Below are 16,482 nucleotides of genomic sequence, written 5' to 3'. Positions count from 1 at the left end.
TTTTCTCCTGACCTGACTTCGTTCACGAACATGCCCTGATTTGTTAGGCTTTTGTTCTTCCGCATCCTTTGGACTTTGAAATCCTAGATTACTAATGTATAGGAGAGAGAGTTGTAGATTATTTTCTGAGCCCCAGATTTTGATGTTATTATTCTGTGTTGCTGTCACAGAATGCCTGTCTGTTTAATACTAGTCTGCTCAAATTTCTTCAGGCGACTGGGAATACCAGTTGTTATTCTGTATCTTTATCTTTTTAGCATGGTGTTGAGGGTAATGTATTTGAACTTGACTATTAATTTGTAATAAACTTGGTTGAACTTGGCCACCAATTCATCGTTTTCCTTGTGTAACCACATGGGCTGCACTGTTAAATGAATTGAAATTTGATTAAACGCAAATGCTAACTACCATCACCCATCACCTCTTAGTTGGATTTAAAAGGTCCATTTGAGGACCAATGTTAAGCAAGTGGAACAAGAAAATGCTGTATCAATGGCAGCATGATATATATACTGTGAGCCGCACTGCTAAGGTGTTCTGTGCTGCAGTGTAGCAGAGACATATGGCAGCATGGTATACTTAGATGCATTTGAGGGGTCCCATACAATCTGGGGCACTGTTTCCTGGATAGCGAGGGAGCAGGAGCTCACTCTATTAGAACATCCCAATTAAGGCGGTAAGGTCAAGACTGGGACAACATCTATATTATTTAACTCTAAAGGTATATTTGGCAACGAGTGGAGGATGTAATGTTGCCCTCCATTGGTTGTCTTGTGCTTAATATGGGCATATGAGGAATGCATGGCACAGAGGGTATTTAAGGAGAGATTTCTGATGGGTGTTTGTTTCTACATGTTTGGATGGCGACTAAAGGCCCGATTATGATGCAGTTAGGAAAGCATTCCCACCTAGGGCCCGATTACGACACGGTTAGGAAGGCCTCCTGCAGTGTATTTGCCTCCTTTATTATCTCAGTCCAAGGTGCAGGATATGATTGAGGCCATGGTTTCCAAAGCATTGGCTGTGGCCAATAAGAAAAAGGTGGCAGGTCCAATCGCAATCAAGAAATTCCTCTTCTTCAGACTCTGATCATCCTTATACTTCTTCAGGGAAATATCTGAGGAGGGAAGAGATGTGGGATACCTTCTCTTGTGTATGTCTGAATTTGGGGTTTCCTTCTTTTCACGTAGTAATGAAGAGGAGCTGGTATTTCTGTCGTACCCTGGTGATGCCCTTTCATGGCGACATTAAGGACATGGTGATTTCTGAATGGAAAGAAGAGTGAATGGTGTCAGTTCAATGGTTTTTGCCAAACCTTATAGGAAGGTGATGAGGTTCTTCCACATAATGTTAAAATTTACTCTATTTTGGGTACTCTCATCAGCAAGACTACCATCAATGCTGAAGATTGTGCACCTACTGACCAGGCCGATAAAAAGATCGATGTGGAGTTGAAGAAAGCTTTTGTGACAGAAAATCTAGCTTTGAAGGCTAGCTTGTTTGCAGTGTATTTGGTCCAGTCTGTTATCAAAGACTTTGATCAACTGGCAGTAGCAAACCAGGAGGGCTATGAGTGGTGTGCTGTTATCTGGCATGGAGCAGCAAGCCCACTTATTGGCCAATATCTCTTTGGATATAGTCAGAGCTTCAGCAATGTCTTCAGGAGCTCTGGTGGTACCCAAGCAGCACCTATGGATGAAGGGCTGAAAAACGCAGGCAGTTGAAAAATCAGCTCTGGTGAAAATTCCATGATTTCAAAAGGCTTTAAGGACCATAAACATACTCTTCCTTATAAGAGTAGATCGGACTATGAGAGATTTTGGGATAAAGATCCTGGTCATCTCCTCGTAAGGAGTTCAAAGCATTTTCTACCCACGATCAGAAGTATCAGCAAAGGCGTTTTTCTTTTTTTTTTTTTTTTCTTTTTATTAAAGGTTCATTGCAATAAACATAAAAAATACTTTAAATGGTACAAAATAGAGCATTAGAATCAAATCTGTACAAAAGACTACAAAAATACATGAGATATTCCAAATAGATATACATTCCATTCATAATAATAATTTAGAAAAAACAGTTATGACAGTTACATATAGATATAGCAATAAAAGGAAAAGGCTTTGACCAACAACTATTCACGTAGCATTTCTGTCTTCCCTCCATTTCAGTAAGGGCACCCATATTCGTCTTCCCATCTCTCGTTTTTTAACTCCTTTAAACTCATACAGACAGGACTCAATATTATGGATACAGAGAAGTCTTGATAGCCACATCTGAAAGCAGGGGGCGTTTTCGTCTTTCCAATTTGCCGTAATCAAGATTCGCATAACCGCCACTGACAGGAAGACAAAGGCTTCCTCGTCTTTTCCAAGACCCAATCTTGAGTCATTACCAATCAGTACCAATGTCGGGGATAGGTCGATCTTATGACCTAGCAGCCCCTCCCAGAATTTGGAAATCTCCTCTTTAAGAGGATCTAATCTCACACAAGAAATGAACATGTGATTTATATCAGCTTGGTGTGAGCCGCATCTAGGGCAGCAGTCGTCCTGCCTGACGCCCCACTGAAATAGTTTTGACGGGGTATGATACAGCTTAAATAATGTCTTAAAATGCTGAGCCCTTAGATTTGAAGATCAAAAGAGCTTTTTATTCAATTCTATGGATAGATCCATATCTACATCTGGGTTATTCAGCTTAACGGCCCAGCCACTCTCTGTTTTCTCTATATCATCCTGAATCTCATTTATTAATAGATTATAAAGTGTTTTAATCTTTCTACATCCTCTATCCAAAACCTCCAGTACCGTAATATCCGTTTTGGGCTTTAATTTAGGTCTAAGGCCACGCAGCTTTCGGGCTATTTGTTCATATAGGAGCCACTGCGTACTTGGGATGTTGAACAGTTTTTGCATGTCCTCAAACCCTCTGATCTTATCACCCTCCATTAAGTCTTCGACTCTTTTAATCCCCATTCTCTTCCATTCCTGGAGACTTCTGTCTGACCTTAAATGTGGAAAGAGGCAAGAGTTGGTCAGGAGAAGGTATGAATTAAGTTTAGGGACTTTGAAATGTTTCAAAATGGATTTCCACAAAGACCATGCCCCTAATAAAGTCTTAAGACGCACTTTTTTATAGAACCTACGCTCTACTTCGCGGAGTAGAAGTCCTGTAGCATTCTTCCCTAACAATAATTCATACAGTGGGGGAGGGCCTTGAGTCCCAAGGCCGGAGTTCCCCACAACAGAAATGTTATTTGTCTGGAGTAATGTATGCATTTGTATTAAGAGGCACGACCAGTGGTATAGCCTGAGATTAGGAAGTGTCATTCCACCTCTTTCCCTTGGTAATGACATCAGGTTGGTAGAACGTCTGATCTTGCCGTACTGCCATATGAATCTTATAAAAACTGATTCCAATTTATTCATTATTTTATCTTCTACAAAAAGTGGTATCGCCCTAAATAAGTATAGGACTTTTGGGAACATTACCATCTTTAGCGCGTTTACTCTACCAACCAGAGAAAGATGTAAAACGTCAATTCTTCTTAGTTCTGCCTCTATGGTTTTAATTAAAGGGAGATAATTTTCTTCTACTATTTTTCCCACCGATGCATTAATTTTTACCCCTAGATAGACCGCGGAATCTACAAATCGGGTGTCTGACTTTACAATATTATTTGAGCATATTATTTGAGTCTTAGATTCATTTAGAAGGTATCCAGAACTCAGCCCAAAAGTCTTTGCCATTTCAACCAAAATAGGTAAAGTCTGTTGGGGGTCCGTTGTAATTACGGCTAAATCATCAGCATAAGCTAACAGTTTGTTTGTAAAGCCATTACAGATCACCGGGGGAATATTTGGATTTTCTAGTATTTTCTGTATAAAGGGATCAATATATAGAGAGAACAGAATGGGGGAACAGGGACAGCCCTGTCGAGTCCCTCTCTTTATAGAGAATATATCTGATTTTTCCCCCATAGCAATTACTCTCGCAGTCGGATTCATATACATGGCTCTGAGTGCCCTGATGACTTTTTCCCCAAACCCTCTCCCAGCCAATATCCCCCAGAGAAAGCCCCAATCCACACGATCGAACGCCTTCTCGGCGTCCAGCAGGATCATGGCCAACTCCCCCCCGTGGCATTCTGAGCATCAAACAGACCTATAGCTCTGCAGGTATGATCAGTTGTCCCCCTACCCGGGACAAACCCGTGCTGCCACGGGGAGACGAGGTCGCCAATAATCCTGCCTAGTCGCCTAGCCCAGATCTTTGAATAGAGCTTAGTGTCGGCATTGATCAAGGAAATCGGTCGATAAGAGCCTGGCTTCTCAGCTGGCTTACCTTTTTTGTGGAAGATTACAATATTCGTTTCCCTCCATGAGTCGGGCACAACACCAGTATACAGAATACCATTAAATAGATCCACTAACATTGGGACAATAACATGCTCTAAGGTTTTATACATTTCCAGCGGTATCCCATCGGGGCCAGCGGCTTTGCCTGAAGCTAGTTCTCTCAGGGCAGACAGCACTTCTATATAAGATATATCTTTGTCCAAGTCTGTTCTAGTTTCCTCGTTCAAACACGGACCGTTATCTGGGTAACCTTGGACTAACCTGTTCCCACCATTTCCCGCATCGTACAGTGCTTTATAGAAATTATGAAAAACTTTTAAAACATCCTTAGTTTCTGTGAATGTGTTACCATTTTCAACAATACGTGCAATATGATTCTTTGATTTTTCCTGTCTTAGCCGAAGTGCGAGGGCTCTACCCGCTTGCTCTCCCGTTTCATACCTCTTTACTCTAGATGATTGAAAATCCCTTACTGCCCTTTGTGTTACTTCCCTCTGTATATTAGCTTTGATAGTCAATAGAACGTTATGGCTTTCCTTACCATCTCCTCCAGTGGAGATATCTGTGATATGTTGTATTTCCGCGGTGGAGAGTTTACCCATGAGTTTCTCTACCTCCAACCTATCCTCCTTCCTGAGTCTTGAGGAGCAGCTAATCGTCTCGCCTCTCAGAGCAGCTTTGAAAGCCTCCCAGACCCCATTTAGTGATGCACTATACCTATTAGCTGCAAAATATTCTTCCGCCCACTTATTCATGTGTTCAACAAATCTATTATCTGCTAACAATCGCCTTTCAAAAGACCATGAGGTTTTAGTTCTCATGCCTCTTCCCACATTGTATGTAAGTAATAGTGGGTTGTGGTCAGAAAGCACTCTTGGCAGTTTGCTGATCTCAACCTTCTCTATTTCTGAATTGGATATCAGAATATAATCTAATTTTGAATATTTCTGCACTGGATATGAAAAATATGTATAACCTGGATTCTGGGGTTCTTTTGTTTGCCATACATCTAACAGCCGTGTGACCTAGTGAGAGCTTTAAGTGACCTGAAAACTCGAGGTTTTCGACCTTTGTATGATGTATGATTGCCCCAATCTATGGAAATATTGAGATCACCTGTAACTACCAAGGGAGTGGACCAGCCGGCCAACTCTGTTTCTAAATAGTCAAAGATTTCAGGGTCATCATCATTTGACCCATAAATTGTACAAATTGAGAAGCCTAGCTCCATTTCGACGATTGCCCATCTCCCATTACTATCAATTCTAACTTTTTTGGTCTTGCCCAAGGTGGATTTTGCTAAAATGGCGACTCCTCTGACCATTGACGATTGGCTTGAACAAGCGACTAACTCAAAACCCCTTAAGAATAATAAGCTCCTCTTAGCCCACGGAATGTGGGTTTCCTGGAGGCATAAGATATCTATTCTATGGTATTTGACCAAGTATTGTAGTCGCTGTCTTTTTTTCCAATCATTTAGACCTGCCACATTCAGTGTACAAATTCTAATGTTCATCATCAATTTGGACACAGTTACCTATATTGAAAAGTAAGCCGAAAATTTCTCTTGACCTTGTTTGCTCATTTAGATTCATTTCCATATTGCAATGTTTCCTTTTTTTTCCCGTGGTTTTCACCCCCCCACACACCCTTCCCTCTGCCCTCCTCCCTCCCAACAGCCTCCCACCCATCTCCCGCCCCCCTCCTCCGTCCCTGACCCCCCCCCATACCCTCCACCCCCCAACTTCCCTGCTCTGTGAGGCGCTCAGAGCTAGCTGAGCGTGTGATGGAGTGCAGTGCTTGGATGAAAGTCTGCTATGATTTACCGACAATTGTGAAAAAACAACAGCGCTCTAAGTGTGTGCTTATTAACGTAACATAACACCACAGCATCTATCTGTAACATCCAAAACCTCCCAGCAAAAAGCATACAGCACAGATAACCAACTGGTCAACCAAATGTTCCTCGTGAAGGCGGCGTAAGCAAGGTGACTGGAGACCACACGCCGGAGGGAGAATGCTCAAAGGAAAAGCACCCAGCAACACGGACCCGTCAAGCAGCTGTCTCTATAGCGGAGATGCTAAGAAAAACTGGTAAGGAAGCAGCAAGTGGGGGCCTTGATTCTCCGGGGGAAAAAACTGATGCTACACTAGAAATGCCAGAAGCATCACAAATAACTGTAACAATAAGCTGTGAGAGCACTACATCAGTAAGAGACGAAAGAGTTGTGAATGAAGCTGTGACTCCCGAGAGTATCAAGGAGAGTTTCAAGGAAGGGGGAGCCCAATGTAACACCAGCAGGGACCAAGTAATGCCTAATGAAGCCTTACTGTCTACACTACAGGAACAGCCACAGATCATAAACCTGACAGCTAATGATAAGGAGGAGGGGCCATCAGACAGGGGGGTGCTGTTGGAGATAGGGGCAGCTGGTACGGATATGGCACAAAATGAGGCTTTTTTCTCCGCTTCTGATGGTCTGGAGTGGTCGGAGGAGGAGGAGGACGAGGAGGGTGACTGCAGTTCCCTGGGGTATTCAGACAGTGATCATGAACCAGAACACCCCGCAACAGCAAGGAAGACTGTAGTAGATTTAAATAAAGGCCAGAAAGATCCAAGGTGCGAACTTAGCTGGGATAACTCGGCATCGGGCACTGCACAGGACAGTCCGAGCAGGGAAAGAACACAGATATCTCTATTAGAGACAATCCATCAAGAGATACTAGCTCATAGAGAGGAAACACGCCAAGAAAGTCGCAAATCGCAGGCAGCTATGAGGAAAATGAGGGGAGTTGTCAGGAAATTATCCAAGGCCTGCTCTAATACTGGAGATAGAGTTTCAAATTTGGAGGACAGGATCGTCTCTACAGAAGCAGAGGTCGAGGTTGCTGTGGCGAAAGTTAACGCTCAGAGTTCCCAGGTCGTCGATATACAGTGGAAGCTTGAGGCGATGGAAAACAGGCTACGTAGAAACAACCTTAGGGTCCTGGGGATTCCGGAGGGATCAGAGGGGTCGGATATAAGGGTATTCATGTTAAAACTCCTCGAGAAGGCCTTCCCCGAGCTAAAGGAGTGGGACTGGTCAAGAGAACTACAGAGAGCACATCGCACCCCCTTCAGAGTAAAAAGGGGCATGAAAACAGAGGATAAACCCAGGGCAATCCTGATATTCCTGGGAAACTTTAATCTACGACAAGCGATCTCTGAGCTGGCAAAACCAAACACCAAACGTGATGGCGAGGGGTTCTCGTTCTTTGTAAGACCTGACTTCTGCCATACGACGGTAGAAAGGCGTTGGCGCTTAAGGAACATGATCAAACCTTTCCAGGACAAAAAGATGCAAGCATTTTTAATAAACCCGGCGCAACTTAAAGTTATTAATGAGGGGAAAACAGTGTTTTTTTCCTCTGAGATTAAGGCAAAGGAATACTTAGACTCTGTCAGAAACTAACAGCAGAATGTACTATGATTGAAACTATGATTGAAACATGAAATATGATACAATTTACTCCACTCCAGATCCTATATCTTCAAGGCAAAGGCGTTTTTCATCTAGGAAATATTTTAAAAAGAAGGGACCAGTGCAGAAGCGCTCCTCACAATTCTGGGGTGAGAGGAGAATTCCCAGTTGGAGGAAGGCTGCTTCATTTTGTAGAGGTGTGGCAACAGGATGTCACTGACAAGTGGGTACTCAATATGGTCAGCAACAGCTATGAGGTGGAATTCTGGAGAACTCATCCATGCATGGGGCAATATTTTAGATCCCTCCAGAAGAAAATGGTATGGGTACTTATTTGATGCTGTTTTTAGTCAAGAAAACATCAGGAGCTTAGAGGCTGTTGCTAGATTTGAAATGGGTCAATGCTTGGATCCAGACTCTTCACTTTTGGACGATGTCTCTGCAGTCAAATATTCCTCTAATAAGAACAGGAGATTGGCTGTCATACATAGATTTGGAAGACACGTATCTATATGTACTCATAAAACATTCATATTTTCAATGTTTGTGGTTTTTCCTGAAGGGCAACCAATATTTGTTTTGGGTTCTCCCTTTCAGGCTCAAATCATTCCGAGGGTATTCACCAAAGTCCTGGCTCTGTTGGTGGTACTCCTGCATTCCGAAGGAATTGTTGTTTACCCTTGTCTCGACTACTATTTGCTGCAGGCCCCATCAGCAGATGTGTTGTTGTCCCATATAGAGAGACTGCTGGACGTTCTTTGTTCTCATGGGTTCCTGATCAATTTAGAAAAGTCTTCTTTAAGTCCATCACAAGACCTTGTCTTCAGTGGAGCACAGTTCCTAGCTCGGCAGAGTCAGATTTGTCGTCCAGCAGGTAGGGTGTCCAAGCTTCAGGGTCATATCATGAGTCTTTTAGAACACAACTTCCCAAAGGTGGAATTTTGGTTTTGGGTCTACGGAGATTTGGCATGTACGATCTTCTTGGTTCCATGGGCTTGGTTCAATCTTCACAAATTGGTTGCATGGGTCCTTCTCAATTAGGATCCAGGGTTACAGGATTTGGCAAGTTCTATTCCTGTCGCCCGAAAGATGAAAGTGGGTCTGGCATGGTGGTTAAATTCAAAAAACTTATTGCATGGGGTGCAGATAGGTTCTCCTGATCCTGTGATTTTTACAACAGGCACCAGTTGTTCAGGCTGGTTCACTTGGTGGGATGCCTTACAGGTAGAATGATGTTGGGGGATTTTCAGGCGTGGGCAACAGATGCTCTGTCATATTGGTGGTCAGAGGCCCTTATGTATGCCTTTCCCCCATTTCCTCTCATCAAGCCCTTTCCTGTGGGGTTTCAGAAGTCGAGTGCCGGGCTAATGCTAGTGGCTCCGTGGTGGCCATGAGCCAATCGTTTCCCTTGTTTTTGAGGATACAGAGGGCTCTGACATTGCCTCTGCCGCTGGTTCCATCTCCTCTGAACTCTTCAATTTTTAGGGTGCAGAGTCTACAGAAGCTCTGTTTGATGGCCTATTGAAAGGAGGAGATTGAGAGGTCAGGGTGTTTCGGACGGCTTATTGGATACCTTACAGGCCTCTAGGAAATGGTTGACTCGCTGTTCCTGTAATAAGAATTAGGGTTCTTTTTCTAAATGGTGTGAAGGGGCTAGATCCTACTTCTGTGAGTTTGCTTACGGTGATGGAACTTTTGTTGGGATTAACAGTGGCCACACTGAGAGTGCAGTGGGAGACAATCCAGGCATTCAGGCGTCCATGGAACAATTTGTTAGATGAAGACTGGTGGTGTCGCGTCTCTTGAAGGGGCTGTCCAATTACTGTCCAAGGTTGTTTAGGTCAGTCCCTCCTTGGGATTTGGTGGTGGTCTTCGAGTCTTTGATGTCAGCTCCCTTTGAGCCTTTAGAAGAGATTGAGTTACAGTTCCTTACACATAAGACACTCTTTTTGGTAGCAATTACCTCAGCCAGGAGATTGGGTGAGTTGGGAGCATTGACTTCTAGGTTTCTTTTTGCAGGGTGTTTCCTGACAGAGTAGTGTTAGTTACTGTTCCTGCTTTCACTCCTAAAGTCAACTCTTCCTTTCATACACAGCAGGAGGTGGTACTTCTGGACTTTTCCCTTTCCCTAGGTTTAGTGGAGGAGAAAAGGTTATGTTGCCTGGATATGAGATGCACTATGCTTGTCTATTTTCAAAGGGTTCAGCCCTTTTGGAGGAGGAGTTTTTATTTCTGACCTTCAGACCTACAGGGAAAGGGGGGAACACCACCTGCGTCTACTTTGAGCAGGTGGATCAGGTTGGTGGCCTCTACAGCTTATGAAGTTCAGGGTCAAGTTCTCTCTTTCACTGTGCAGGGTAGATGTTTTACTGGCTTTTACTGTGGTGGAGCTGCAAGGGTCTTTGATTTGGGAAATTTGCTGTACTTCTACATGAGCTGATTCATAAACCTTTTCTAAACATTAAGATTTGTGGAAGTCGAATGTATTTCTGATGTTTTTGGTTATAGGGTCATCTCTTCTATGGCAAAATAGAAGTAGTCCTTACGCTATGTGTTAGAACTGGGGGTCTCTAGTTGGTAGAGGTAGGTACCTTTGTCCAAAGAGGGACCCTAGCTTCTAGTCAGGGTAAGGGGTTACACAGTTTAGATAACCCCTTCTCAACCCCTTGGTAGCTTGGCATGGGCAGACAGGCCTATCCTAAAGGCAATGTGTAAAGTATTTGGACCAACACTCACAGTAACACAGTGAAAACACCACAAAAGGACACCACTTCACGTTAGAAAAATAAAGTATCTTTATCTAAACTACACAAGACCAAAATGACAAAAATCCAACATATACAGGAAAAGTTTTTTAGTAAAATGTCTTTCAAAATGGATGTTATCAAAAATAGACTGGTAGACTCTATTTTTTTCATGCAAAAGAGTACTAGGGCAAAACAGTCCTTGAATTGTAGTAAATTATGTGCACAAATCGTGGTATTATAAACTCGTGTCACTTCAACACGGACGGACGGTGCCCCTACTGTACTGAACCACTCAATACTCTCAGGCTGACTCTGTGGCCAGTGATAATAAGAATATGCCCCCAAATGCGTGGTAACTAAGACGGGAGGCATAACACAGGCCCCCGGATCGGTTGATCTCTTGCGATCAAGAACAAACCAGCGGGTTCACCAGGAGAGTAGGCCATGTTGTTAATTGGCAGTTCCTTGTAAACCCGCAACCTGACCCAGGCAGTGACAAACTCAGCGGTTCAGGACGTCGGTCCGAGCATTACCTGGGGGTTGCTTGATTTCCTTCGTGCTACGGCCTGTGCCTCAGGAAGACAAGGCAGGCACCGGCTCGCAACTCCTTCGAACTCCAGGTTGGCGTCCTGCTGGGCGGCTCCGTCGGCAGCGGCCCGGCGTTGCAGAGGAATCCTGACGCTGGAGGCATACAGTTGCTAGGCAGACCTTCCGTGTTCTCTTTCCCCAGCACCAAAGACTCCACAAAGGTCACAGGTCAGGCAGGACTGTGTGCAGACACACACACACAGCTTCGCTGGGATGGCTTTTGAATCTTTGAAGTTCCCGAGTTTCCACAACAGGAGTCCAGCTCACACAGGCCCTAAGAGGCTCCTCTTCAAGCAGGGGGGTGGACACAGCACTCAGCAAGGGTCCTTGTCTTTCCCTCAGCAGCAATATCAAACTGCAGACCAGCCCCAGACACACAGCAAGGGCAGTACTTCTCCTCAGTCTCATCAGCTCTTCCCTTTGGCAAAGGTCCCTCTTGATCACGAAGTAGTCTAAAATTCAGGGGTTTCAGCTCTAGCATTTATACCCCAAAAGGTCTTAGAATTCTTTGTGTTGGGGGCTCTGAGCCCAGTCCAAATCAGTTCTGGGTGCACTCTGCCAGTGCACAACTTCTTCCTTTGTCAGTGAGGGCCTGGGTCCCAGACACACCGCATGAGGTGGAGCCAGTCCTTTGTGGCAGACAGGCACAGCCCTATTCAGGTACAGGTGCTACCCCTCCCACCACTCCAAATGCAGAACGGCCTATTCAGCCTAGTGATGACTCACCCAGACTCCTGGAACCAGGACACCTAACCAGCCCCTGTCGCTCCCAAAGCCAGACAGTCAATCCACAACCAGGCAGGGGCAAACAAAAAGGTTGAACAAAAAAATAGCCACTTTCTAAAAGTGCTATTTTCAAACACAGAATTTAAAAACCATCCTTCCTAAAAGATGTGTTATTACATTCTGTGTTCAGGGATACCAGATACTATTTTTCTATCTTACTCCCATGGGAATATATGCTTGTAAAATGTTACAGAGCATTCCCTATTCTGTCCTATGGGCAAGATAGCCTTTCAATAGTGAACTTCGAAATTGGCAGTTTTTCACTATCAGGATATGCTACACAACTCAATTACATGTATTAGCTTTCACATACATTGCACCCTGCCCGGGGGGTGGGTACCTTGGGTCTTCTATAGGGGTGTCTTATGTATAGGGAAAGAGAAGAGTAGGGCCTGGCAAGTGGGTGCACTTGCAAGGTCGACATTGCAGTTGACAAACAGCGCGCAGACACTGTGGTGGCAGGCCTGAGACATCTTTTCTGGGCTACGCACGTGGGTGCCACAATCAGCGCTGCAGGCCCACACGTAGCATTTGGTTGGTCAGCCCTGACACACGTGGTGCACTTTACTAGGGACCTACTAGTAAACCAAATATGCCAATCAGGGAGAACCAATCATATTCACACTTTACACAGGGAGCACTTGCACTTTGACACTGATCAGAAGTGGCAAAGTGCACAAAGCATCTAAGCCAGCAAAACTAAATCCAGCACAGCATCAAACATACAGGAGGTAGAGGCAAAAAGTCAGGGAAAACCACGCCAAGGATGTCAGATCTAACACTATGTTTCTTAATAATGTATATAATTAGCAGGCATTGTCAGTTGTTCTAGTTTTATTGTTTGCTACTTCTCAAATATAATCGCTGCAAGCGAGGGAAGAACAAAGAGGTAGTGTCTAAATTACTTACCAGTAATTTTATTACCCTCAGTCCAATTCCGTCACTTGCAGCCATAGTCCCTCCCACCCTCCCTAGGTACAACTGATAACTGTTGTTGGTTGGAGCTTGTTAATGATAGGAAGTGTGGTGAGGGAGGCGGTTTTCTTGATAGACTACGTGGGATTGATATCTAGGAAGGCAGAAGGGCCTCAAATGTAGGTACTCAGAGTAATGCAGTTACTGGTAAGTAATTAAGACATTACTAATGGCATCTGTAATTGCAAGGGGAAATTACTGCAGGGGCACAGGCTGGACCTGGGGGGTCCCCTGAGAAACTGGGATCCAGTGATGGATTCAGAATTGCCACAACAGATTATATTAGTAATTCTCCATTTCCCCTAGAATTTCATTCAGATGGGTTCCCACCTTTAAGCAGGCAAAGTGTCTGGGTGAAAAACATTTGAGCTGTGGGGCACTGTGGATTTTAACATTCACAGTAATCAAAAAAACGTCACGAAGTCCATGCATAGTATGAAAACTACCCCCATAATCGACATTTCCCCTCTAACTGCGTGACTCCACGCCACCAAAGTAGTGGCAAGATATGTTTCTACCCCACTGCATAACCCTTCCGTTTTTTGATTACTGTGAATGTATTAAGATTGGTATACATAATTTAATGTTGATGTTATTTGATTTAATTTGTAGGGAACCCCTGCCGAAGGGCTATGGAAAGCCTGAAATGCATTGGGAATAACATCTACTACTGAGGATGATTAATGTATTGTTCTTGCTTCAGAAAAAGGCCTGGATTGGCATATCTGCTGCATTAGAAGTAAAATATACAATATGCTTCTCATGTGACATTAGTAAATTAAATGAGTAAACATGGAACTTTGGAATACAAGTAATAAAACGGATTAAACATGGATAAAATTGTGGGATTTTTGTTGACGATCCAGGGATTAACGCAGTGCGTCCGGTCCAGGAGTGTTACTTCTCTCCAGCTTTTATTGAATTTGCCATCCTGCCGTGGCCAAACCACCTCCAAATAGCGGGGTTGTCTGTCAGAGCCTGTGGTAAGGTGGTGGCAGTAAAGTTTAAACATGTCACTTATGAACTCCTTAAAGCCCTGTTCAATACAGGCGCTATTCCCCACTGCAATGCTAACATTACACTACAGGATTACCCATGTATGTAGGCTTACCGTGCAAAAAAATTATAAGGAAAGCTCTGCAACAGCTTATGTATAAGTTTCCACATTCAACTGGAATTAGATAGCACTAACCTTTTGCTGGTGGTAAACTGTCATGGGATATCAACTGTGATGTAGAAGTACATCCTCTTTTCTAGTACTTTCAATATCCCACATAAGTTAGTGTGTAATCTTGGGGAACCTGCAGTCCCGGGATAAATGCCAGTCTCTAATTTCCTTATTACAGGTGATTTGCGACAGAATGATGGAACTTCTCAAATGTAATATGTTAATACAGCTGAGTTCTGACATCACAATGCATGCAGCCAGCAGCCAAGGTAAAAGCAGGTCACAGACCATCGTGAGAACGGGCTGTTCCTTATTCTGATTTTTTTTCTCATAAAAAGGAAATGTGATCAGGAGAAAGTAGGTATATATGGCAACATTTCAATTTGTATCCCATGCGGTGAGCCATTGCAGGAAAGATGGAATCTCTACCTGTTTCTACACAATCTACACCAGATTGAATTGACCTGACTTACATTAAGCTGATTCAGATTTCTTTTTGCAAAAATTGCTAGGTGTTTTTGGTGTGTTTTGTTTCACAGTACAGTTTCTGCATTTATTTGCCTTATCTGCAATGAACATGTAAAAGCAAGACACCAAGGATTTAACCCATTTGTGTCAAGCGTGAAGATGTATGAAAACGACTAAAACACCCTCTGATGTTCTTTAAAAGGATATTACAAGTCTTCAGCCTCATCCCTTTATATGGCCATGGAACTCCTCTGTGACTTGCAACATCCTTATTATAATGTATTGCTGGGGATACTTTATCCCATATATTAATTTGCTCATAAATATCTCATTCTGGTACAAAATGTCAAAACCTTGGCATTTCAGCAGTTAAGTTACAGCTATGTGGTTGTCTTCGGATGACATAGGATGCTTTCAGTCACAAGTGTGTTTTGTACACATTTGCAATTACATACCACTAATAGGCAACAAATCAAGTACTGTTCTGCAGTGTAATAAACCTAAACATATTTCCTTTTAAAGTACTTAACACATATTGAGATTGGTATATCATTTTTTCTCCAGGTGCACGATCTGATCAAACTATGATGCTGTTTCTAGTTCGTCTGGTCAACAGGGCAGCGAGGCAAATATGTTTTGTAATATTTTTCTCAATTCACTTTGAAGATTTTGTTTAACTAATTAAAGCATAAACTGCAATACACTGATGCAGCAAATCAAATCATCCTTCTCGTGTTATTTTTTTTCTTTCTTTTTCCTCGTGCTTGTGCACTTAAGTGATGCAGCACAATAATGTAGTTAGTGTAATTATAACCAAAACAAATAGATAACCTGATCATGCCCTCTGAGTCACAAGGCACATAAAAAGTAGCACATATAAAAGTCGCTCTATGAGTTTAGGACTAAACGTTTTGTGAAAATATATCATTCTTCTTTTCCACTTCTTTTTATTTCCTTTCCTCAACAAATCAAGCCAGACAGCTTTATTCTTAAAATTTCTTTGTAGTTTTGTTTAATTTTTTCTCATAGATTTTACTAGATTCCAGAGCAGCACTACTAATTGCTATAGCTGGGTCACTGTTACGGGCCATGGGTTTGTAGTAAGCATAGAGTGTGAGACGCATTCCTTTGGTTATTAGGAAATAACTCACTTTATTTGAGAATAACGTAAAAGGTGGCTCTACATTGCACTTCACCTTTCTTTGTTTTTTCAAAACCTCTTGGATTGCTTTCAGCTTTCACTCATACATTGCCATTCTTGTTGGCTTTTGCCAAGCATCATTCAGTTCTTGCTTCACGTTTGGTTCTTTCACTCCACTGGGTTTCACATAGACTGATGTAGCAATAATATAATGGAAAAAAAACAGATTGCAGTGGGAGACCAAAACTCAAGTGGCACAAAGACAAACCAAGCGAAGGTTGAATCAGATGAAAGCAGACAGGAGAACACGAGGGCTAAGAAGTTAAAGGAGGCCAACACCAATTGTTACAAGGCAGGAGGGAAGTGGTGTGAGGTCGCGACCCTTGACCCCGGATTTTATTATCTAAAACCCTGAGCTCAGTAGCACTTTGCATTGGATCAAAGTCATTATGACCAGTTGGAATGCCGGCTACCTACAGCACTTGGGTAGATTTAGCGATGACAGCATCGGAAACCCAGGCTTCTAGAGACGCCTAATAATTCAGTAACAGAACTCTGGTGCATGGGGAGAGAGGGCGATTGGTAATCCCCCTCCAGTTTTAAAAGGATTTGCCCATAATCCGCAGCTCTCCGATCATTGCTCTAACTATAAAGCAGAAAGGCACAGTGATCCCAGCCCAGGGATTCTCCTCAGCGGGGGCTCTTATCCCTTTCAGCTACTTAACTCGGGCACGAAGAGTGAACAATGTGTCCTGAAGCTTGAGAGTTAAATGAAGAAATGGCACATTTC

Source organism: Lissotriton vulgaris, chromosome 5, assembly GCF_964263255.1.
Source record: "Lissotriton vulgaris chromosome 5, aLisVul1.2, whole genome shotgun sequence".
In the NCBI taxonomy this organism is placed as follows: domain Eukaryota; kingdom Metazoa; phylum Chordata; class Amphibia; order Caudata; family Salamandridae; genus Lissotriton; species Lissotriton vulgaris.
This window is presented reverse-complemented; position numbering follows the sequence as displayed.